Source organism: Podarcis vaucheri, assembly GCF_965113315.1.
Source record: "Podarcis vaucheri genome assembly, chromosome: 4".
NCBI lineage: Eukaryota > Metazoa > Chordata > Lepidosauria > Squamata > Lacertidae > Podarcis > Podarcis vaucheri.
Window position 1 is genome coordinate 91,304,181 of NC_138762.1, and position 25,752 is coordinate 91,329,932.

The following is a 25,752-nucleotide window of genomic DNA, read 5'->3' on the forward strand; positions in this document are numbered from 1 at the left end:
TCGCTCTATGTGGGGCTGCCCTTGAAGCTGACCCAGAAACTCCAGCGGGTGCAGAATGCCCCGGCGAGGATCCTTACGGGGTCCTTGCCACAGGATCACATTCAGGTTTCACACAGGGTCAGGTTTAAGGTGCTGGTTTTGACCTTTAAAGCGCTATGCCGCCTAGGACCCACGTACCTACGGGACATGGTATGCCCCACAGAGGACCTTAAGCTCCACAAATGACAACATTTTGGAGGTCCCAGGTCACAAAGTGGTTAGATTCATCTCAACTAGGCGGACTTCCGGAGGCGGCGCGAAACGTGTAATGGCGGTCCTCTTTGCGCAGCAAAGAGGGGCTCCGCAGAAAAGGGTTGTTCGCTACGGCGAAGCGACGACCCATTAAGTTAAACCACGAGCAGAGCGAGCTCGTGGCCGTGGGATCCGGCGGGCACCGAGAGCGACCCCCAAAACGAAGAAGGGACCCCGTAAGGGGCTCCGGAAGCGCGGAGGGGAAGCGGTGCTGTGGATTCATCGCTCTTTCTGCGGGAGTGAAGCCGCGCGGCTGTTACCGATGAGCGCCGACCTTTCTTCCTTTACATTGGATTACAAAGTAACTACTCGTGAGTAGGATTTATTTGAGATTGGATTACAAATTCGTGAATTCGGCTGAAAGCGGGAGACGAGAAAAAGGAAGTCCGTCTCCCGGAGGTGCTTAAGGATCAAAGGCAAAGAAACTGACAAGCTGGAAGCAGTACAAAAGGGTTTTTAAATGAGAGACAGCATACGTCTGGAGAAGTTTGGAAATTGAAGGGAAAGGCAAGTTATCTTTATTTTTCTGTGACTGTGTCTATTTTACTTGGGGTTTCTTCTCCGCTAAAACTTTCAAAACTTTAAAGACTTGAAAATCCCTAGTCCCGGACTTTCCAGCGGGCAAAAAGTTGTGTTGCGGATACACTTACAAAGTTGAAACAGATATTTAGAGGCACTACCGGTGGATACAATTAAGCAACTGTATTTTGCACCTTTTAAGAAACTATTGTGGCAAAATTGAGAGGGCTCTGCAAGAAGGAAAAGTTCTTCTCTAAAGACATTCATTAATTTAACTAACTGTAGGAACTTTAATGGCGACTGAAACTTTGTTTCTTCTTTCATGAACTGAACAATACTCCCTCTAGTGGAGTTTGGGATTTACAATTTCCTGAGAACTGACTTTGTTTTGTCTCTCTGTGGTCTGGTGACTCACTCTGAGGCCTGTCTTTCCCATGGAACTTTTGACAGCTTGACCTTGAATCCAAAGACAGGTGTGGAATGAGTGTGGAATGAGTGGTAAACCAAAAACAAGAGCTGCGTCGAAAGCAGGGAAAGGCAAATTGGTACAAACAACTTTGGTTTCCCAGGGCCGTAGATCTTCAGTCCCTGCGGTATTACAGGCTGTACCATTACCAACAACCCCAGCTGAAGAACTAGAACAATTAACAAGTGAAGATATGGCAGCTGGGGGATCCAACATTCTTCTAGAGGAAATGCTACAACAATTTGCAATTTTGAACAAAAAAGTGGATGATCAAACTGCAAAAATTGACTTAGCCACATCTTCAATTAACAAACTCTCTGAACAGGTGGCTAAGCATTCACAAGATATTGGAAACCTAAAGGACGTTGTATCTGAAAATCGAAAATTGGCCGAGGCTGCGAATGAGAAAGTAGAAGCAGTAACTAAAGAAGTGGAGGAACTGAAAGGAGAGGTAAGGCCACTCCATAAACATATTACCGACCAGCAGGCCTATCTGTCTTTGGTGGAACTGCGAAACAGGGAAAATAATTTGAGATTACGCTCTATCCCAGAGATCGAGAAAGAGGACTTGACTGGCTTTTTGACAGAAGAATTCTCTAAATTCTGGGGTATAAACGAAGATACAGACTTTAAAATAACAACTGCATTTAGATTGGGAAGGGCTGCTGGGAAGGACAGACCTAGAGACTGTTTGATTATCTTAAGGACTAAGCAGGAGAGAGACAAGCTACTCGACCTACATTTCAATAAAGCACTTGAGATCCAGGACAGAAGAGCACAAATCTACAAGGACATACCTAAACAATTACTGGATCTAAGATCTAACTACACTGACCTAACTGGACTTTTGAGAGGCAACGGAATACCTTACAGGTGGGAGTTTCCACAAGGCCTTTCGTTCAAATACAAAGGAAAGAAGATAAAAATCAAAACGAAAGAGGATAGCCAGAAGTTCCTACACGACCACGGAGAAGATTTGCAGAAAGGAGCGGTAGCTATTTGGCCACCACCAGAGCTAGGAAAAGAGCCACCACCCTCGGATTTGGACAAAAAAGAAGACACCCAACAAGAGTAACAACAGATTGATACAGGATGTCTCTGCAGCTCTATAGTTGGAACATTAATGGCGCGAATTCCCCAGAAAAACGCAAAAGGATTTTCCATATATTAAAGAAAGAGAATTTGGACATAATTTGTTTGCAAGAAACTCATGTGACCAGGCTACACAGGAAGGTGTTAACAAATAAAAGATTAGGCCAAGAATTTATTTCATCAGATAGAGTTAAGAAGAGAGGCGTGGTGATTTACGCCAAAGAGAATCTATCACCAAAATTTTTGTTTAAAGATGAACAAGGAAGAATCCTGGCTATTGAAATTCTGACCCAAGGAGAAAAAGTTTTGATATTAGGAATCTATGCACCAAACGAGGGGAAATCAGAATTTTATAAGAAGCTGCATGAGACATTACTGGACTATCTGGACTACTCCAACATCATTATGATGGGAGATATGAATGGGGTCGTCTCTACTTTGATGGATAAGTCACAGAATCAGAATTTGACTAAAGATGGAAGACTACCAAAAACTTTCTTTGAACTAACTGACAATATGGACCTAATTGATTTATGGAGGACGAGAAACCCCCTAGGTAAAGAAGGAACCTTTTTTTCTGAGGCCCACCTGTCATGGACAAGAATCGACCAAATTTGGGCAACTAGAGGGCTGGCACCTAAGACTACAAAAATAGAAATCTGCCCAAAGACTTGCTCCGACCATAACGCTTTGAAAATGGAAATGAGATTTACTACTGCCGACTCCTTCAGATGGAAAATGAATGACAACCTGTTAAGAGATCAAGAGATCGTAAAGAAGGCCCAAAAAAACTTTAAAGGACTATTTTGAAATTAACTTGAATACCTCGGTGGAAAAAAGAATTATCTGGGACGCAAGTAAAGCTGTTATGAGAGGGTTTCTGATACAACAGAATACAATCAAGAAAAAACTTTGGAATAGTAAAAAAGATAAGATATTGGAGAAGATAAGTGATGGAGAGAAAAAATTAAGAGTGAATCCAAAATCAAAAGAGACTTTAAGAGAAATCAAATTTCACCAGTCACAATATGCGAAATTGATTAACCAAGAAGTGGAATGGAAAATCAAACAAATGAAACAAAGATCTTTTGAATCTGCGAACAAATGTGGGAAACTGCTCGCTTGGCAGTTGAAAAAGAGACAAAAATTAAACTATGTTACCAACTTAGAAGTTGAAGGGAAAAACTTTCAGAAACCGGGAGAAATTAGAAAGTGTTTCCAGAAATATTTTAAAAAATTGTACACACAAGAACCCGAGGAGGCAACTGAGATAGAACAATTCTTGAAAGATAATGGCCTACCAAAATTATCTCAAGAGAAGAGATCAATCTTGAATTGTAAAATAACACAACAGGAAATCGAGGATGCCATTCAGAATATGCAACTAGGCAAATCTCCGGGCCCCGATGGACTTACCTCCAAATACTACAGGACTTTAAAAGACTATTTGATACAACCATTAATGGAGGTTTGCAACCAGATTATGGGGGGAGGGAGGGCACCAGATACGTGGAAAGAAGCATTCATCACATTGATACCTAAAGTGGAAACTGAAAAGACTCAACTTAAGAACTATCGCCCCATCTCACTCCTAAATGTGGATTACAAAATATTTGCGGATGTTTTGGCTAACAGATTTAAAAAGGTATTAAATGTAGTAATCCATAAGGACCAAGCAGGCTTTCTCCCAGGTAGACATTTGTATGATAATACCAGGAACATTATCGATATTTTGGAACTTTTACAAACAAATATTAACACCAAAGCGGTGTTAATTTTTATTGACGCGGAGAAGGCCTTTGACAACATTTCTTGGAAATTTATGAAGAAAAACTTGGAAGGGATGGGAGTGGGAAGGGGGTTCGAGAATGGAATAGAGGCAATCTATTCTGAACAAAAAGCTAAGTTGATAGTGAACAATGTGGTGACAGAAGAACTTCATATTGAAAAAGGAACACGCCAGGGGTGCCCCCTATCCCCTCTGTTGTTTATTTCAGTCCTGGAGGTTTTGCTGAAAATGATAAGGGAGGATCGGCAAGTACAAGGAATACGGGTCGGAGCGAAACAATATAAACTGAAAGCATTTGCAGATGACTTAGTTTTAACATTACAGGAGCCAGAATCTAGCACAAAAAGAGTTTTGGAATTGATTCAGAAATTTGGTCGGGTGGCGGGTTTTAAGCTGAATAAACAAAAAACTAAGGTGTTAGGGAAAAACTTGACGGTTACTGAAACAGAGGGGTTTCAGAGGGAAACAGAACTAAACATTGTTAAAAAAGTGAAATACCTGGGGGTCAATCTGTCCTCCAAGAACTTGAATTTATTTAAAGACAATTATGAAAAATGTTGGTCAGAAGTTAAAAAAGATCTAGAAATCTGGTCAAGATTGAAACTATCCTTGTTAGGCCGAATTGCAGCTATAAAAATGAACGTTTTGCCAAAAATGTTGTTCTTGTTTCAGGCTTTGCAGATCGTGGACAGAGTGGATTGTTTTGGAAAGTGGCAGAAGGATATTTCTAAATTTGTCTGGCAGGGCAAAAAGCCCCGAATAAAGTTTAAAATATTAACTGATGCAAAGGAGAGAGGGGGGTTTGCCCTGCCGGACTTAAGGTTATACTATGAAGCTGCGGCCTTCTGCTGGATGAAAGATTGGATTTTATTGGAAAATACTGATGTCCTAGATCTGGAAGGCTTTAACAATTCGTTAGGTTGGCATGCGTATTTGTGGTATGACAAGGGGAAAACACATGGAATGTTTAAAAACCATATTGTCAGAAAAGCAATATTTATGGTCTGGAAAAAATACAAAGACTTATTGGAAAGCAAAACTCCGAGGTGGATTTCACCAATAGAGGCCAAAGCTCGGAAAACATCCAATATGGAGGCATATTGGCCGAAATATTGGGAAATAATAGAAAACATTGGAGGTAATTGGAGGTTGCAGAGCTTTGAAAAATTAAAGGATAAGGTGCAAAACTGGTTACATTATGCCCAAATTAATGAGGTTTTTAAGCAAGACAAAAAAATAGGATTCCAGGTGGAAAAATCGAAACTTGAGACAGAGTTGCTAGAACCAAAGACCAAGGTAATTTCGAGAATGTACAACTTGCTGCTTAAATGGAACACTCAGGATGAAACAGTTAAAACAGCCATGATAAAATGGGCTCAAGACATTGGTTACAATATCATGTCAGAAGACTGGGAAAAGTTATGGACCACCGGTATGAAGTTTACGGCATGTAATGCCTTGAAAGAAAACATTATGAAAATGGTATACAGGTGGTACATGACCCCAGTCAAACTCGCTAAGATATACCATTTGTCTGATAATAAATGTTGGAAATGTAAGGAGGCTGAAGGGACATTCTTTCACCTCTGGTGGACGTGCCCAAGATTGAAGGCCTTTTGGGAAATGATTTATAATGAGTTAAAGAAGGTGTTTAGGTACACCTTTCCCAAGAAACCAGAGGCCTTCCTTCTGGGCATTGTCGGCCAGAAGGTGTTAAAAAAGGATAGAACTTTCTTTATGTATGCTACAACTGCAGCAAGAATTCTTATCGCCAAGTATTGGAAGACCCAAGATTTGCCCACACTGGAGGAGTGGCAGACGCAACTGATGAACTACATGGAACTGGCTGAGATGACTGCAAGAATCCGGGACCTGGGAGAAGAGGCAATGGAGGAGGATTGGAAAAAATTCAAAGACTATTTGCAAAAGTATTACAAGTTGTATGAAACATAAGATGTCGTATGATTTAGAACGTTAGCCCCAGCAATGAAGTTTAATTATTTAGGAAATTGTTAACATTCGTGAAAGAACCAAAGTTTAAATGGGTTAAACGATATCAGGTTATATTTTTAGAGTAAACGGAGAACAAGAGATTTAAACTTAAATTGCAATTGAAAATATAAAGAAAAACACGAAATAAGGGTATAATTTGCTGATGACTTTATTATCAAGAATGCACTATGCGGGAGATGTGGGGAAGTCCAATGGAAATTTGAAATAAGTTATTGAAATGGATGTGACTTTCTGTTCTTTTTTCTTTTCTTTTCTTTTATTCTGTCTTTTCTTATCTGTAATTTGGAAAAATGTAATAAAAATTATTATATATAAAAAAAAAGATTCATCTCAACTAGGGCAAGGGCCTTTTCAGTACTGGCCCCCACTTGGTGGAACACTCTGTCACAAGAGACTAGAGCACTGCGGGACTTGACATCCTTCCGCAGGGCCTGCAAGACAGGGCTGTTCTGCCTGGCCTTTGGTTTGGACTCAGTCTGACCCTTATGTTTCCCTCCCCTCATGGTCTTGATTTATCAGCTACTTTTAAAATGAGGCTGCATTTTAAATTGCATTTTAACCTGTATTTTAATTCCACCCTGTGATGGGAATTGGGGTTGCTTGTGCGTAAACTGCAAACTGCTCCAAGCTAGCCGTGCAGCTAAAACTTTCCCCGGTTGACAGCCCTTGAAACGCGACTGTCTTAGTCACTGGCAGAATCCGTCAGTGGGCGGGACCTAAATTTGCGCCAACATAGGAGTTGTTTGACTCCAAGTCTCCACCTAGATTCCCTGCGTGGAAGCCTTCTGCGCAGCGTGGGCGTGCCAAGCGGTGGTCCTGTGCTCTCTCCGCTGATTTCACTGGAAGAGTCTCGGAGCCTCCCCTCTGCCTTGCTCCCGGCTTCCCCTTTCTCCCTGGTGTCCCCTGGATTTCTTTCCCCTGTGGGAACCCTCTCTCTCTCCTTGCTAGTTCCCTCCCCTGCATCACTGGAGCGACTTTCCTCTCCTCTTCCCTCTGATGGCAGTTCCCTGACACACCCCCATTATGTTTTTACTGTATTTTATTAGTGTTAGCTGCCCTGAGCCCGGCTCTGGCCAGGGAGGGCGGGGTATAATAATAATAATAATAATAATAATAATAATAATAATAATAATTTATTTTGTGATCAGTTTATGGTATGTGTGAGGGATAGCAGGACAGGGAGCTCAGGGAGCATTTGATGACTAAGGCTGAAGAAGAACCAAGCCCTCATTTTTTGCTGAAGAACTTTCCTCTTTGTGGGACATATCACATTTTGGGCCGGGAGAGTGATTTTGTTTGGAAAAGAAATTGTGCAGGGGAGCTCACTCCGTGCTGTGGTCCTACTCTGATTTGAGACCCCTGGAAAGCTGTTATATCCCTCAGTGTTGTGGAATTACTCCAATTAACATAGCCACCCGTGTGCACATGTGGCAGCTATGTTTTAAAAACTGGTCGGGAGAAGATCCTAATCATGAATCTCCCACATTACATCTCACTGCTTCTTTTGTTTAAAGGTCCTTCTGTCCATAAGCATTTTCAAAACATCCCCCCTCCCATCCACACACACACCATATCTAGGATATTAGAGTGTAGCCAGAGTTTTCAAAACCATTATGGATATGAATGATCTTGGTGTCATGGGGTTATGAAATCAGACCAAAGTTGCACCGTCCAAATTCTGCTCAATGGTGTGGTCTCCAAATATAATCACAGATAAGTTGTTAATTAGGGGCAAACCCCACCCACCCGATCTAAGTTTGGAAATAGATTTGGCATATCAGTTTTACAAGCATCCAGTGCCCATTCACACCCACCAAAAACAAACAAACAAATAAGAAATTCTTTTATGTAATAATAATAATAATAATAATAATAATAATAATAATAATTATACCCAGAAGACCAGGCTCAGGGCAGCTAACAACAAATTTAAAACACTTAATTGTAATACAACATAGAAGCAGCATAAAATACAGTATAAAAACATAAATAACAATAAAATTCAAAGTTCAAAAATCAATTTGGGGGAAGTCCATCCAATAAGCATTAGATAATCCCCAGGGCTAGCTGGCTGAATTGGTCCTACTTGGGCCAGCGAGGAGGCCAGAGCAGAATTAGCTGTGGGGTCTCAGAGCAGGTAATCTTCATAAAAGGGGAGGGGGGAGGGAAGAGAAGGGAAGGGAAATAAAAGATCAGGCTGAATTCAAATTAAAGACCAGGCGGAATAGCTCTGTCTTACAGGCCTGACAGAAGGAGGTTAAATCCTGAAGGCCCCTAGTCTCAATGGACAGAGCATTCCACCAGGTCGGAGCTGTCACTGAAAAGGCCCTGGCCCTGGTGGAGAATAGTCTGACTTCCTTAGGGCCCAGGACCTCTAAACTATGGTTATTTATGGACCTTAAGGTTTAACATGGCATCGATGCAAAAACATGAACATGGACAGCCTTGGGAAACTACATTTTCCAAACTTCCTAGTGCCTGGGACACTTCTGTAGAAATTTTCTGAGTTCAAGAGATGGAGGCTTCATTTGAGCCTCCTCTACTCAGGCCTCATGTCCTTACACCTCCATCACCAGCACAGGTACATGAAGAGGCATGAGCAGTCTTTCATCATTGAAACTAACCTTAAGTGGAAATGAACTCAATGGCTTCAGCAATTGCCTTGTATCAAAGGTGAACATTATAGGTCACCATGCATGATGTTACAAGCCTGGAAATTGTGAAGTTGTTACATCAGAAATGAGAAATATCAATAAGATTTTTTTTCTTTCTTTCAAGAAATGTATCTTGACTTCAAATAGGACAAATTGCTAATGCATCCATATATGATGATGGGCAGCAAGAACTCAAGAGAGGTTGCCATCATATTGGGTAAATCTTTGAATCTTCAGGTACAGAAAATTAAATATGACCTAGAGGTTAGCTATGTATTTTTAACTGGAATGTTGGGTAATCGGCCAATTACATTTGTTCCTATTTTCTTTCATAGCTAAAACATTTAGATTGTTATTTAGATTGACACAACTGCAGGAGATTTTAACTCAATTTGTGTGGGGGGGACTAGTTTGGGGGGGGGATCAATTTGTTCTCATAGAAGCTATGGTATTAAAAGTGTTGCTTCCTAATTAAATATATATAATTTGCTTGATGCATAGGGGGAATTGAAACAGAAAACCAGAGATCATACCTGGGAGGGGGGTAATTAAACACACACACAGCTATGCTCTAAGTTTGATAATGTGCTGATATCTGAGTCCCTATTCCCAGAGCTGATATTGACACCCATTCATCAACACACAGTAGCCGATCATTCAATGGTAGAAAATTCTTTAAGGGTGCAGGACCATGACATCAGCACTCTGGTTTGGAGACTGGACACTTTTTTATTACTTAGGCAAATTTCCACTGATCTTATGAAAATAACAATTTGAGAGATATTTATGGCCAAAAGACTTAAATAAAAAATGGTCTCCCCAATTAACAACGATTAGTACAAGCTATTGAAAAACTGGAGGCTAAACACAAATTGACTGGATCTAATAGGGCCTACTCTGAATTAATCAAGAAAATGAAAAACAAATTGGAAACTGGGCGGAATTCAGTGTAGCACTATCATGGCCATTCTGTTAGTGCAAACATTTTTGTTTACCAAACTAAATTATATCCCCTCTCCTCCTGGCATGCGATGCTGTGGGGGTTCTCTTGACCTCCACAAAGCCAATTTGTGGGGCATAGAGGGGGAGAAGAGGGAATGAAAGTAACATTATTCTAGGTAAAGGTAAAGGGAACCCCTAACCATTAGGTCCAGTCACGGATGACTCTGGGGTTGCGGCGCTCATCTCGCTTTATTGGCAGAGGGAGCTGGCGTACAGCTTCGGGGTCATGTGGCCAACATGACTAAGCTGCTTCTGGCAAACCAGAGCAGCGCATGGAAATGCCATTTACCTTCCCGCTGGAGCGGTACCTATTTATCTACTTGCACTTTGACGTGCTTTCGAACTGCTAGGTTGGCAGGAGCAGGGACCGAGCAACGGGAGCTCACCCCATCACAGGGATTTGAACCACCGACCTTCTGATCGGCAAGTCCTAGGCTCTGTGGTTTAACCCACAGTGCCACCTGCTAGAAGGGCTTAATTTCAGTCAGTTTCTTAAGCAAGTTAAATGGGAGAAGTGCCATTGCACCTTATCATATGATAGCTAACAGGGCACCAATATACAGGGGTAGATGCTGTGCTAGAGCACTTATTATCAGCTTTGGTGGAAGTGTCTTCCAATACAGCAGTTCCAGGAGAAGATGTTGAAGGAAATCAGTAATATTATTCAAGAACCTCTACAGTGTACTCCATACCTTAAAAATAAAATAAAATAAAATCTCTATTTGAACAGAAAACACATCAGTTAAATCTAAGGATCTTGCAATATTTTTACTGGTTGCTGTAAGAAAGACTATTGCCCAAAGATGGGAAACGTTGCATAGGCTGAAATTTGTAATTTGGTGGAATATTGACATTTTAGGAGAGAACACACACTCAGAATTTGCAATCTCTACAGGGAATTGATACTTTGGATGTTTTTTGAATTTTCTTCTATATTCAGCTAGGCAAACCTTCTTCAACAGTTGCTTGCAGTATCCTTGGAAATTTGAAATGCATAACTAAAATGCAATATAGATTACTTCTGATTATGCATCCATGGGATCGAATTGTACACATATATTTGGTTTATGTCCCACTCTATCTTTTTTGTGGTTTTGCTGTAGTATATTTCCTTTGTTTTGTTTCCTTATGCATAAACACTTGATAAAAATATTTATTAGGAGGAGGGGAACACAATTTGTTGCAATTGTATACATTGATGCTAGGGGTCAGATTCAGTTTGGACCTCAATGTGATGTTTTATAAAACAGCCCAAATCAGCTGGGGTGTTGTGTCAGAAATTGCTTGATTTGGCTCATGGGTTGAAATCCACCTCATTACCCCAAGCTCATTCACTATTGGGAAATCAACAATGACTCCCCCCCCCCTTTTGACAGAAGTGGATGAAATTTGCATGCTTAGTAGAGCCTTCAGGGTGGATAAATCCTGTCAAATTACAGGCATATAAATGGTTGACCTATCATGCAGTCTAGCTATTTGGCTAGTTATTTCTGAAATTTTATTTTTATTTTTAAAGGAACAATTACAGACAAATAGATCTTTATGACTTTCATTTTTTTAACTAGGCACTTACAAGCTTAAATTTGTTGTTTTAATTTATTAACCATCCTAAGCTGGTTGTAGCAATTAAAATACCTTGTAAGAAACAGTTTAACATAGTCCAAACATAACTCTCCCATCACTATTCTAGCATCCCCTTTAAGTGTAATAGAGGCTAGTCTCCCATTCTTGCAAAACTGCTTCCTCCCTCAAAACACTGGAACTGAAAAACACTGGTAACACATTTCGCCTGATTAAAAGCTAGACCTGCCAGTCACAAAGGAGCTCCGCCTTCTCTCCCGTTCCTGGCATTTTCCTTAAGCCAATGAGCTAAATTTGTATTTTGCAAGGCTGCTTCCTCTCCCTAATCTCCCCACATTGCAAAGACACCATGAGATGGTTCAGGAGTCTCTGCTTTGTTTCATGTAGCCTCACACAGATCCCCCTTTCACCTTGGACAAGACCAAAATCCCTCTGAGGTACCGCATGTCACTTGGGACTTCTCTTGAATCCAGTGCAAACCACCACCCCCAACATATCACAATGAAGCAAAGCTGTCATATAGCATTGCCATGGCAACTATCTCAAACTTAATTAATACAATGCTGTAAAATAATGTGCAGTGCTTAATATATAGTGGCATAGATGTGTACTGGCACATGAAGCACCTAATCTTTAAAGTGGAAATTTAGGAGCTGAACCAGGTCTTCAGGTTTTCCCCAGTGCTTTTATTTGATGAATCCAGGATTCTGTGATTTGTTTGTTTATTTGAAAAACATGTGCTTATGGAGCAGCATAAAACCAAGCAATGACTGAAAGGGTTCTTACCCAAAGGATAAACCTTCCAAGAGAAGGAGGAAATGATGTTAAGAACAAAGGACAAGAGCGAAAACATAGACACGGTGTCACGTTTAAGAAAGTCATCGTCAGAAGCCATTTGTCATCCACTGAGAATGTGAATCTGAATACATCATTGGCGTGACTCAGCGGGGGACCTTCATATAGTGGATGTTTGAAAGGTGCATGACAAATGGTGGTATTTTAATGGCAGCTCCAATGACAGGGATATCAAGCAGGAAAGAAGCTTTTTTATGATAACTTCAACAAATATGTTCTCTAAATATGAAGCAACAATGATGAAAGTTGTTTCTATAACAACAGACAGAGCCTCAGCTATGTTTGGATCTAAGGCATCCTGGCTCATCATCGTCAACAAGTGAAGTAAGGGAAAGTGATAGACGTGACACATGTTAAAAGGTGGGTGGTGAAGAGTGTTGACTCCATTCAAGTCATAAAGCTTCAGCATCAACTTTCCTAAATGCCTCACATGAACCAGAGGCAGCCTGCACAGAGAGGTGTTTCTGGTTTTTGCGGTAAGGCAATATGTTTAAAGAAAAACAGAGGTGTTCATAGTGTCACTAGTTAGGTTCCTTAAGACTCCAGATGGTGGCCTTACTGGGGGGCGGGGGGCGGAATATTTCGATGGTTCTGTGCCTTGGTTCACTTCCCCCAAAATGCAGTATAGTCACACGTCAGTTCCCAAAAGCCTCCATTTTGGAACGCTTCAGCTCCCAAACGCTGAAAACCCGGAAATGACTGTTCTGGTTTTTGAAGGATTTTTGGAAGACAAATGTGCTACATGGCCTTCATTTTAAATTTCCCTATTGTATTGAGGCTTCCACTTTCAGTTTTCAGTTATCGAACGTTTCAGAAGTTGAATGGTCTTCTGGAACAGATTACGTTTGACAACCGAGGTTTGGCTGTAATCCATCCCTGTTGTGTTTGGGCGTGCCCCTGCTGATTCTGCTGGATACACCCCTGGACTTGTCCCAAAGAGGTCCTGAGTATCTGGCTGAAAGTAATTTATGGTTATTGTTGAATTTATGAATGGTTTTTTATTATTTTTTGAAAAAACACACACACCTTCTGTTGAAATGCTGTTCTAGATTTTAGTATTGCAGAAGAACGATGTCAATCAACATTTGATGATCTCCTTCTACCGGTCAACAATAGAAAATGTCCTTTCATACTGCATCACTGTGTGGTACGCTGGTTTGACATCCTACAGAGGGTGGTGAATACAGCACAAGATATTATGGGCTGTCCCGTGAATCTGCTGGATGACATCACGGAAGAACGTTGCCTCAGGAGAGTGAGGAAAATTCTCAGGGATGATTCACACCCTGGCCGGCACTTTCTTGATATCCTGCCCTTGGGCAGAAGATATAGAAGCATGATTAGTCGCACCAACAGGGTAAAGAACAGCTTCTATCCGTGGGCTGTCAGGCTGCTGAATGAAAAGATAACAACAGGGCAACTGACTTTCGGGTTTGGTGGGTGTGCATCAGTAAACAAGGGGAATTAAGACTAAGAGAGCTCGTGTAATCTCACTATCTACAAGTTGTACAAGTGACAATAAAGTACTTCAATTTCAATAGATTGACTGAGAATCACAAGTTGAGAGTGTGTTGCTGTGCTCAGCTCCTGCGTTTGGGCTTCGCATATGCAGTTCACTGGGGCTGGTTAGAGCAGGATGCTGGCTGGAAGTGTCACTCGTCTGATTCAACAGGATCTTCCTATGTTCTTATGAGATCAAGAAATTAGAAATGTGACAGCTATATGTTTTCTTGTCCTTTTTTATTTTTTACCAGCTACTGTAACTCATTTCATGTTCTGGTCCCATCTTCCTGTGATAGTGGTAGGAGATAAACACAATCAGGAATTGAAGGAAGGGGGAAATAGCATTACATACATGATAAGTATGATGACTCCACTCCAGGTGATTGCCATTCGCTTTGTCTAGCCTGATTGCACAACACAGTAGAATGTAAGTGTGACCTTGGAGCCCCAGGAAGGAAGTGGGGAAAAACAGCAGGTGGAGTTAATCATCTAGAAGATGATTTAAATCTTGATTTCTAGTCTACAATACATTCCATTGGAGTCTTCCTCTTGACCCCATACACACACCATTGCCATTGCGGATAGGGGAAAGAGGCAGGCAAGCTCCCCTCCTTCCATAACTGTCACTGCTCCCCCATCACTCCACATGTTAGGGACTGACCTTTGTATGTTTGAGAGCCATGGGAAAATCTGTATTTGAAATTGCACATGGAGTTGAAATGACTGCAAAAATTTAGTCAGCAACGTGTGGAAGGCTATGGAAAGTGGCAAAAGTTACTGCAGGGGTCAGCAAACTTTTTCAGCAGGGGGCCGATCCACTGTCCCTTAGTTATTGTGGGGGGCCGCACTATATTTTGGGAAAAATAATAATGAACAAATTCCTATGCCCCACAAATAACCCAGAGATGCATTTTAAAGAAAAGCACACATTCTACTCATGTAAAAACACTAGGCAGGCCCCACAAATAACCCAGAGATGCATTTTAAATAAAAGGACTCATTCTACTCATGTAAAAACATGTTGATTCCCAGACCATCCACGGACCGGATTTAGAAGGCAATTGGGCCGGATCTTGCCCTGGGCCTTAGTTTGCCTACCCATGAGTTACTGTGATGGAGGAGGCAAGGCCAGGAAACATGCTCCCTCTCTTCCTCCTTTTATCTATCATGCCTGAAGAGGGGAATTTTGAGGGCTTCTGAGTCTAGAAATATTTAGAACTCTAAATAAATAAGATGCATGTACATCACTTGATGCCTAACCATTTGATTACATTTCTTTCATTGTTATTCCTACGCCACCAGTGTGGTGTAGTGGTTAAGAGTGGTAGACTCATAATCTGGTGAACCGGGTTCAATTCCTCGCTCCTCCACATGCAGCTGTTGGGTGACCTTGGACCAGTCACACTTCTCTGAAGTCTCTCAGCTCCACTCACCTCACAGAGTGTTTGTTGTGGGGGAGGAAGGGAAGGGAGAATGTTAGCTGCTTTGATACTCCTTCGGGTAGTGATAAAGCGGAATATCAAATCCAAACTCTTCTTCTTTTTCTTCTTTTAGCTGAGGGTAGCAAACATGGTTCTCTGTTATGTACTAAGCTTGGATCCTACAACAATAGGCAAGTAGGATCATTGAATGCCACAACTGATTGGCCTGCAGGAAAAGACCAATCAGGCTCCAAGAGGGAAGCAGAATCAGCCAATCAGATGGGACTCATTGTGTAAATAATGTATATAAAAGCCTGAGGTTTGGGGGGCAATTCAACCACTGTTTTACAAGCTGCAACAAAGAGCATGAAATCACTACAGGACTCTGAGTATATTTCATTCTCACTATCTTTATTTTATGTTCAGAATAATCCTGTGCAACAGGCTAGTCTGGGAAGGAACCCCATGTCACCTAGCAAGCTTTATGGGTGAGTGAACATTTGATCTCTGATTTACTTCTAACATGCTTCTACAACATCTGGCTTGTTTGACGACTGGCTTGTTTGATGACTAATAATGGATTATTAAAACTTTCTCCAATGGAAATTATGTCAAACTGATGTGTAACCTCAGGCTATGCTGTTTGATCTGCAATTGCTTTTTAAGCAGGTGCAAGTAATCATTTTGGGCAATTTTAGATGTAACATTAAAATAAGGTTTAGTTTTGTCTATGCAAACCAGCATGAGACATGGTGTAGTTATGAGTAGATTGGAAAATTTCACTACTATTTTTAAACTAACCAGAGTTTCTTGTTACATAAAAACTATTTTTATAGGTGTTTCTAGGTTCTTTTTCTTTAGATTAGTTTGCCTTTTAGTGTATGCTATGTTGAAAACTTTTAAGAAAAATATTTGCACACACATAGACACACACACAAAGTTAAAGTTACAGGTAAAGGATCCTGGATGGTTAAGTCCAGTCAAAGGTGACTATGGGGTTGCAGTGCTCATCTTGCTTTCAGGCCAAGGGAGCTGGCGTTTGTTGACAGACAGCTTTCTGAGTCATGTGGCCAGCATGACTAAACTGCTTGTGGTGCAACAGAACAGCATGATTGAAACCAGAGCGCACAAAAATGCCATTTACCTTCCTGCTACTGCGGTGCCTATTATCTACTTGCACTAATATGCTTTCAAACTGCAAGGTTGGCAGAAGCTGGAACAGAGCAATAGGAGCTCCCATTGCGGGGGATTTGAACCACCAACCTTCTGATCGGCAAGCCCAAGAGGCTCAGTGGTTTAGACCACAGCGCCACCGGCAATCAACAAGTCCTGGAAAGCTGTCTGTGGACGAACGCCGGCTCCCTGAAAAGCAAGATGAGCGCCGCAACGCCATAGTCACCTTTGACTGGACTTACCCATCCAGGGGTCATTTACCTTTTTACCTTTTGACCATGCAGAAGGTCCAAAGTTCAATCCCTGCCATCTCCATGTAGAACTTAGAAAGATTCCTGTCTGAAAGCCTAGAGAGGAAATACTAGTCAGTGTAGACAGTACTGACATAGAAGGGTCGCCTTCAGGGACACCCCAGAAAGTTGCTCAAATGGAATTTGTCCCTTGGACTGAAAATGGTTCCCTGATGTACATGGTTGTTTGTCTTTGTCCTGTGTGACCACACTTCTCTCTCATACTAGGAGCAATGCAGACACACTCATCCATGCAGACATAAAATACACACATAAAGACACTTCTAAAGGATTTATTGCCCTCGAATGGTTGGAGAACTCTTCATGAAAAGCCCTTTGGTGCTTTGCATATCAAATTACATGTCATATTGCAAAGCTCAAACATTTTTACAAAGGAATAAAATATGACCCAATAGGAAGTATTGACTTACCTCTATTTTTCCTCCAGTTCAAAACATAATTAATATACTCACTGAAGTCTAATTTATTTTAATGGCTGGCTTCTTCAGTTGCAGTAAGTGATCAGAGCAGATTGACTTCAAATAATCTTAGTTCTTATCCAACTAATGTTGTGTGATAGTTTTATATTGACTCAGAGTTATTCATTTGTTTAGATTTAAGTTGGTTGCCATGGTTATATTCCAGGAGGAAGAACAAAGTGTCCCCCCCCCCGTTCTGTTTGATGAACATGGCCAAGTATTTTAAACAATTAACTTAAATTATAATATTTAAGTCCCTCGGTTAGGCATATTGCTCACCCCACCAATAATATGAATTGGTTTTAGTCCAAAATTACAGGCAAACCCATCAAACTGCAGAGTCTGAAATAAGGGAGTACCATAGGTATTTGTTGGAATGCCTCTCCCCATACCAACCAGCCCACATACTGAGGTTCGTGGGGGCTTCCAGTACCACCAATGGGCATAGGTTGCTGAGTGGTGATCCGTAGTAGATCCTTATCTGTAGTGGCACAACAGTTATGGAATCCTCTCACCTTAGAGACATAGATGACCACAACACCAATGGGATTCAATCACAATGTGACGAACTACAGAGGCTTGTCCATCTCTCTCTCTCTCTCTCTCTCTCTCAGCTTTAATAGGGAGTGGGGAAAATAAAAGCTGCCATTCTACATCGTTTCGACACATTCATTTTTTATTTTTTAAAGGCAGTAAGCCAAATCCTCCTTTTCTGTTTGCCAAAAAGCTGAGCTTGGCAGAAGCAAATTATGCAGAGGGAGTAGAAAGTCAAATAATGAAGACAGCAAGGAAGAGGAAGACAATTGGAAGATGGGAAGGTGAAGAATAAGAAGTTCTTTTCAGGTTTATAGAAAAGCTTACAAAATAAAAGAAGATTCTGGACCACACCTCTCGCATTGCACAGTATTTCACTGGTATGCCTAAAAATATTACCAATGAAGCAAATAGCTAGATTTGTTATATGATCAAGTTGGCCTCCTTTTCCATCTCTCATCTGCTCCCAATCCAGAAATATTTGCTCAGGATTTAAGCATTGATTATTAAGCAAACATTTGATGTTCTTCTCTGACTCAGATTTTAATATGCAATGGATAAGAACCCAATCCTTGACCCTCTTCCTTATCAACCACAACTTTCCAATATCCACCCACATTCTCTTCTGTTTGGCTTATGCCTTCTGCAAATCTTGGGAGACAGTGGGAGAGTGCACCTTCTGGAGTGAAGTCAAACTGCTGGAGAGGGCCTTCTGTGTCTTTGGAGACTGATATGGAAGAGGCATGTTTTGTTGCAGCTGGGGCTGATGAAAGTGTCTGGTTGTGCTGATGCAGGTATAACACTCTATTTCTTCTTTCTGTGCTCCTTTCTTCAAATATATTCTCAAGGCAGTTCAGAAAAAGTATAAAACAATTTAAATGTAAATGTGGTTGGTTTCTACAATGATCTTTAAGGATTGATCCACGTGATGGTCACCTCCAGGCTTGATTATTGTAACTCACTCTATGCAGGGCTGCCCCTGAAGCTGACCCAGAAACCCCAGCAGGTGCAGAATGCACTCCTTACGGGACCCTCGCTGCGGGATCACCTTCACCCGGTGCTATACCAGCTGCACTGGCTCCCGGTGGAGTACAGGATCAGGTTGAAGGTGCTGGTTTGAACCTTTAAAGCCCTATACAGCCTAGGATCTTCGTACCTATGGGACCGACTCTCCTGGTATGTCCCACAGAGGACCTTATGGTCTTCAAATAAAAACATCTTTGAGATCCCGGGCTACAGGGAGGTTAGGCTGGCCTCAACCAGAGCCAGGGCTTTTCAGCCGTGGCCCCAATCTGGTGGAACGCTCTGTAACAAGAGACTAGGGCCCTGTGGGACTTGACATCTTTCCTCAGGGCCTGCAAGACAGAGCTGTTCCACCAGGCCTTTGTCCAAGGCACAGTCTGACCCCCTCTCTCCTTCTGTAATCTTCATGGAACTCTAGCCCAATGGTTGCCATTAATTTGATTCTGAACTGATTCTAGAATGTATTTCAATTAATTGACTGTGATTTTATGTAAACTGTGCTATTTTTGCTGTTGCTAGCTGCTCTGAGCCTGGCTTTGGCTGGGGGGGATATAAATTTTTATTATTATTATTATTATTATTATTGATTCTAATTAACTGACACTCAGAGGAAACACACAGAAATCAATGGACTTGACTTAAGTTTATTGGTTTCAGTGGGTCTACTCTAAGTATGGGAGTAGTAATCCCTATGAAAAACTAGATACTGGACTGAAATCCTAAAGAAGAAGGCAGTTTTCAAAAAATGTGGCATAAAACAGAAGCAAAATAATAATGAGATGGTGTCTTCTTTGTTAAAGTCCTGTACTACCACACAAAGGCAGTGTATAGTACTAAGCTTTAAATGAATCTACCACCAAAGCATTTGTCCACAGTCTTTGACAGCCAAAGAACATTGAAACAAGAGCAGGGAAGATGAATGGTTAGAATAACCCAGCTGCCCTTTGTTTGACAGTAAACATCATTTCCATTAAAAATCAAAGCCTCCAAAGGAAATGGAATACAATTCCTGCTGCGGAGAATTTCTGAAAAGCGAGGGTGTTGTCAGGAAACTGCCTAGACATAAAGAACATCTTACTCATAATTTCTGATCCCCATGGCTGAAATCTTCGATCAGTTGATGTCTCAAACATGTGATTTATTTCAGTGAATGAAATCACTGATTTCATTCTTCCTGTTCCTAGTATCCATCCATCTATCTATCATCTATCTATCTAATCTATATCTATATCTATATCTATCTATCTATCTATCTATCTATCTATCTATCTATCTATCTCTATCATCTATCTATCCAGCAAATTCTCAGGTAAAATGTTTAAAGTATTAATGCAAATAGGTTTTCAAGCTGGGTTCAGCTATATTTCATAAACCCTTTATTTCTTTTATTTAGTATTACACTTATATCCCATCTTTCTTCCTAAGAACTCAAAGTGGTGTGCATGATTCTCCACATCTTCATTTTATCCTTTAAAAACTGAGTAAGGTAAGGTCATCCAGTAAGCTTCGTGGTTGAGTAGGGATTTGAACTCCAATCTCCCAGGGTTTTTTTTTTTAGTAGTCTTTATGAATAACTACAGATTTCAGTTTCTTTATATCATGGACCACTGCTCTGTGAGATACTTTGGTTTCAGGAACAGTATGAAATATGTGATTGATTGATTGATTGATTGATTGATTGATTTTAGAACATTGGTCATATTTGCTGGAATTAAAATAAACAGAGATGGGCTGAAATAGAATTGACGAAAAGGGAAAAGGGAATGTGATGTATTGCACAAATGAAATATTCCAAGGTTGATTTGAATGAGATTAGCAAGAGTTTTTTGTTGTTGTTGTTGTTGTTTGCTGTTTTACTGGCAGTTTAAAAGCAAGCAACAACTAACAGGCACTTCTTTTTTTCAGGGAAAGGGTAGTCTAAATTAAGTTACTGAAACTAAGCTTTAGTGGGGGAGTTGAACTGAGTTTTTGTGTGCTGGAACTGTGAGTTCTGTTCTGGTACTGGAAACAAATCCTTGGCTTGATTGCATGCTCAAAGCCACCCTCCCTTAATTCTAATTCTCATGATCAATTGTTTTGCAGCCAGCTCTGGTTGCTGGAGCTCTAACCTGTTGCAAACAAACAAACAAACAAACAAAACAAACCCCCTGGAAAAACGTATATTCTGCCAGTCTGAATTCTGCATGGTTCTGGACTGGAACAACTCCAAATACTTTGGAAATCTAAAATGCAGGGGCTTATTTTGAAGGATAGACTTTTGGGAAGTGCATTGTCTCAATCTAATGATTGCCGTCTATTTTCAGTATACCTCTGAATACTACGTAGGTGCTGGGAACTAAAAATGGAGAAGGGGTATTATTTTCAGTTATGAGTTTCCAGTGGTGTCTTACTAGCTTCTGTTGGAAACAAAATGCTCAGTTAGATGCACCTTGGGCTGATTCAGCAAAGCAATTATTATGTTCTTACACAGAGGTGTTGGTGCTCAGAACAGTGCTTTCCAGGCCAGCAGATTTTCCCTCCCCACATCTAAGCTGCATATGGGGAACCCATGAGGGCTGGAGGGTAAATCCACTGGATTATAAGGGCAAGGTTGCCCAAAATGTAAGGTCATATTAACCATGTTTTAGTCAGAGTAGATCCACTAAAATTAATAACCATGACTAAGTTAGAGCCTTAATTTCAATAGGTTTACTGTGAGTAAAACTTAGTTGAATACCACCCATAGCTTCACTTCTTATTGCTTGATTGATTATTGGTATTTTGTATTTCACATTGCATTTTGCTGTTAGCCACCTCGAAACCATTTGGTGGAGAGGCACACATTTAATATACAATACCTTGTTGCCATGTGCCATGATTTTCCTTATAGAGTCTCACCAACCACAATGGATATTGGAGAGTATTGTTGGCATCTGTCTCAAGAAACAATGGAGTGCTGCTCGAGGGGTGAAGTCAAGCTACTGTGTTAGCAGCACCAAAGCGACCTCTCTGGGGTGCAAGCCTGTGCTGTGTGTATGGAGGTCCTGGGCTTCCCAGATGACAAGTCTTGTCCTCACTCATGTCGCCCAAAGGAGTGTATTATATAATACTAGATACTATATTGGAAAATAGGGACATGGGGGGAGGCACCAGGGGCGCATTGGAAGATGGCTGACAATGTCATCTCTCCGGCTCACACAGGGTAATTAAGAGGCTGATATGGGAGTATGCAGCCTCCCTTGTTTGCCCCAGGGAATGGGAAACACTGTCTCGCCTGCTGTTGCCATAAATCACCCCCGAGTTCAAAAGAAGGGGGTGAAGGCACTAGGCGCTTAGCCCCCGTGGGGGCCGGCTCTCCCGGACGCTGTCTCTGATAGTGCGAACTGGCTGCAGGAGCTTGAAATAAACAATTAGAGAGAAGCAAATGCAAATATTTCAAGTGAAGAACGGGAGTGAAGACTGCTAATTGAAGTGACCTCTGTGAAGTAGAGCGACGGGTTGGATTTAACAGAAAGATATCATGAAGAAGATACATCAAAGGCTCGGTATGTCGTAACGGGACTGGATGGGGGGGAACCCTTTTTCTTTTCTTCTATGTGATTACCCAATAACCCCTCTTCAAGAAAGAACCGTCACATAACTGACCTAAGCGGGATGACTAAAAACTGTGTGGAAATGAATTATTAACCAAAGGTTTGGCTTATGGAGATCTGGAAAAGAACAAGGGGTTTTGGAATGACGCAGTAATAAAATGAGAGTCGCCATGTTGGCAGGTTTTGTCGAAAGATTGATGATCGAGGAGGAGGAAGCTATGGATTTGTTTTTATATTGGATTCCTGGCAGAACCTCCTCAGAAGACTGAGAAAAGGAGTGACAGACCTGTGAAGATTAACGAGTAGACGGTAAGAGTGTTTTTCTTTATGGAAGCGATGAAAAGCGGCAGCCATCTGAATATGACTTTTGGAAGAATGGAAAAACCCACACAGGATTACAATTTGTTTCAACTCGCTTGTGGAGACTATCAGAGGTCACAAAGAGAAAGGAAAAATATATGAAAATAATAATAAGAGATGTGGAAAACAACAAGAAAGGATTGGATAGAATTGTGAACATCATTGGACATTAAAGCAGATTTGTGGACATTAAAGCAGCAGCAACAAGATTATTGGATCCCTTTCAGAACTTGAAATATGGGTACCCCCAACAAAAAATTAAAATTTGGCTCTGTAATTTGGTATTAATGTGATTTGATTTGATTGGTTTGTTAATAAAAATTATTTTACAAGGAAAATAGGGACATGGGTGGTGCTGTGGTCTAAACCACTGAGCCTCTTGGGCTTGCTGATCGGAAGGCCGGTGGTTCAAATCCCTGTGATGGGGTGAGCTCCCATTGCTTGGTCCCAGCTCCTGCCCACCTAGCAGTTTGAAAGCATTCCAGCACAAGTAGATAAATAGGTGGCAGGAGGTTAACAGTGTTTCTGTGCTCTCTGGTTTCTGTCATAGTGTCCTGTTGCACCAGAAGCGGTTTAGTCATGCTGGCCACATGAACTGGAAATCTGTCTGTGGACAAACACCGGCTCTCTTGGCCTGAAAGCGAGATGAGCACTTAAGTGTCCAGGGTTCCTTTACCTTTTACCTTTACTATATTGGAAAGTATTATGTAATACTATAGTGAGAAATTAGAGGTTAAATAATAAATAATCATACACATGTGTAGATCTGACCTTTTGCTACATTGAGACCTCAATTCTCCCTCCGGCCTTTTTGTCTCCCACCTTGAGTGTGAACTGAACATGTTGACCTTTGCTTCCTTCCACATAATATCCTGTGTCAATATTACAGTCAAACACTTTTTCTTTCACAGGCTCTTATGTCAATTTCACAGGCACGTTCCTCAAAGTAGAGAACTAACTACAACCTTTCCTTGATCTTCTCAACAAAGCTACTGAATAGGTACGTGTTTACCCTCTGTGGAGTTGGGTGGGCAGTGACTCGTAACTAAGTATCCTTCCTCCAAGTTGCTTAGTACTCATGCCATATCTTTTACTTAAACACTTGACAATCTTAGCATTACGATGCTTGAATGGGCTGCAAAATTAGACAGAGCTGCTTAATGTTGGGGTGGGAAAGCTGTGGACTTCAAGTTGTTCTTAGACTGCAACTCACAGCAGTGTGACCAATGGTAAAGGATTATGGCAGTTGTGGTCAAGTAACAGTTGTGGTCAAGTAACAGGGACATGGGTGGCGCTGTGGGTTAAACCACAGAGCCTAGGACTTGCCGATCAGAAGGTCGGCGGTTCGAATCCCCACGATGGGGTGAGCTCCCGTTGCTCGGTCCCTGCTCTTGCCCACCTAGCAGTTCAAAAGCACGTCAAAGTGCAAGTAGATAAATAGGTACCGCTCCAGCGGGAAGGTAAACGGCGTTTTCGTGTGCTGCTCTGGTTCGCTAGAAGCAGCTTAGTCATGCTGGCCACATGACCCAGAAGCTGTCTGCGGACAAACGCCGGCTCCCTCAGCCAATAAAGCGTGATGAGTGCCGCAACCCCAGAGTCAGCCACGACTGGACCTAATGGTCAGGGGTCCCTTTACCTTTACCTTTTAACATTTGGCTTAAAGCATATGCATGTTTTTGCTAGTTGGCACTGTACTATAAATTCCTTAAATTAGTAGTCCTCACCCTCCACTTCTCTCCTTTAGGATAGACTTGCTGCCAGGAATTCAATTACTCACTTCTCTAAGGACATGAGGACATGCACAGTCATCTTTCCAAAGGCTTACACATAGCTCAGTCAGCAGAAAACAATAATTGTCACCCAGGTCAACCTTCTGTCAATACTAGTTCCAACAGCAATATTATGTGTTTGTGTATATCACCAGATTTCTCCATGTTTGGAACTGAAAAAGTAACATAATATGATAAAGGGGTAGGAGCATAATCTATACGAAGTTAAGCTAAAGTAGGAGGGTAGGGTATGTGGCCCTCCATAAGTTTCTGAACTACAACTCCCATCATCCTTGACCACCGGCTATACTAGTTGGGATTGATGGAAGGCCACAGGTTCCCCATCCTTGGGTGAAGTATTTGGGGCCTTTGCAGTTTAGGAAGAAAAATGACTGCTGGGACACATGAATCAGACTTATAAAATTATTGGTAACATGCAGAGAGTGGGGGAATAATGTCATTTGACTCTATTTTTGCCTCTTCTGAACCTGTGGCCAATTAATTTTGTTAAATGACTGAACAGTGTTATGAAAAAGTGCTTCTTTATAGAAACCGTAATTAACCTACGTAATGCAATAAAAATAACACCTTTTTATTTATTTCAGTAGCCCTTCCCCTAATCACTGTGATTGGAGTGCCCTGAGAAAATAATTCACTGTGATTAAGATATAGATCTGTTGATCAGAAATGAAAGATTCCTTCTACCTCTCCAGCCCCTCCCTCCCCCCTCCACTTGAGCTCAAGACATTACCATAAACAACTTGGTTTCATTCGTGTGTGTGTGTGTGTGTATGCAATCACTGTTTTAATGGCAAAATGCACCTGAGTGCACAGAAAGAGGGCTCATCCACTTTCCCATTTCTTGCTGCAATTTCTAGGCAAAAGTCCGTGATTTATAGGCACATTTTTTGGTTTGCTTTTGCCCTGCTGCTTTCCCCAGGAAAACCCACTGTTTTCCATTGAATTGGAACAGATGCCAGTCAGGTTTTCACTGGATTGATGTTTGTTCCATTTCAGAGTCTTCCCAGGGGAAGGGATGGGGCATAAACCATTCGGACCCATGCCTACAAATCACAGACCTATGCCTAGAAATGGAACACAAATTGGAGCAGAAATGGAAGTGTGGATGAGCCCAAACCCAAGTCTTGATCCAACTTCAGGTGTCCCACTGATGACAAAGTCTGACTCAAGTAGGTTAAAATAGCATCTCTTAACCACATAATTTAGGATGCACTTAGAGGTGCTATGCTGCCCTGATTGAACATAAGAAGAACACTGATGGATCAACCCAAAGACCTATCTAGGACTCCATCCTGTTTCTCACTGGCCAATCTGATGTTTATGGGAAGTATCCACACAGGATGTG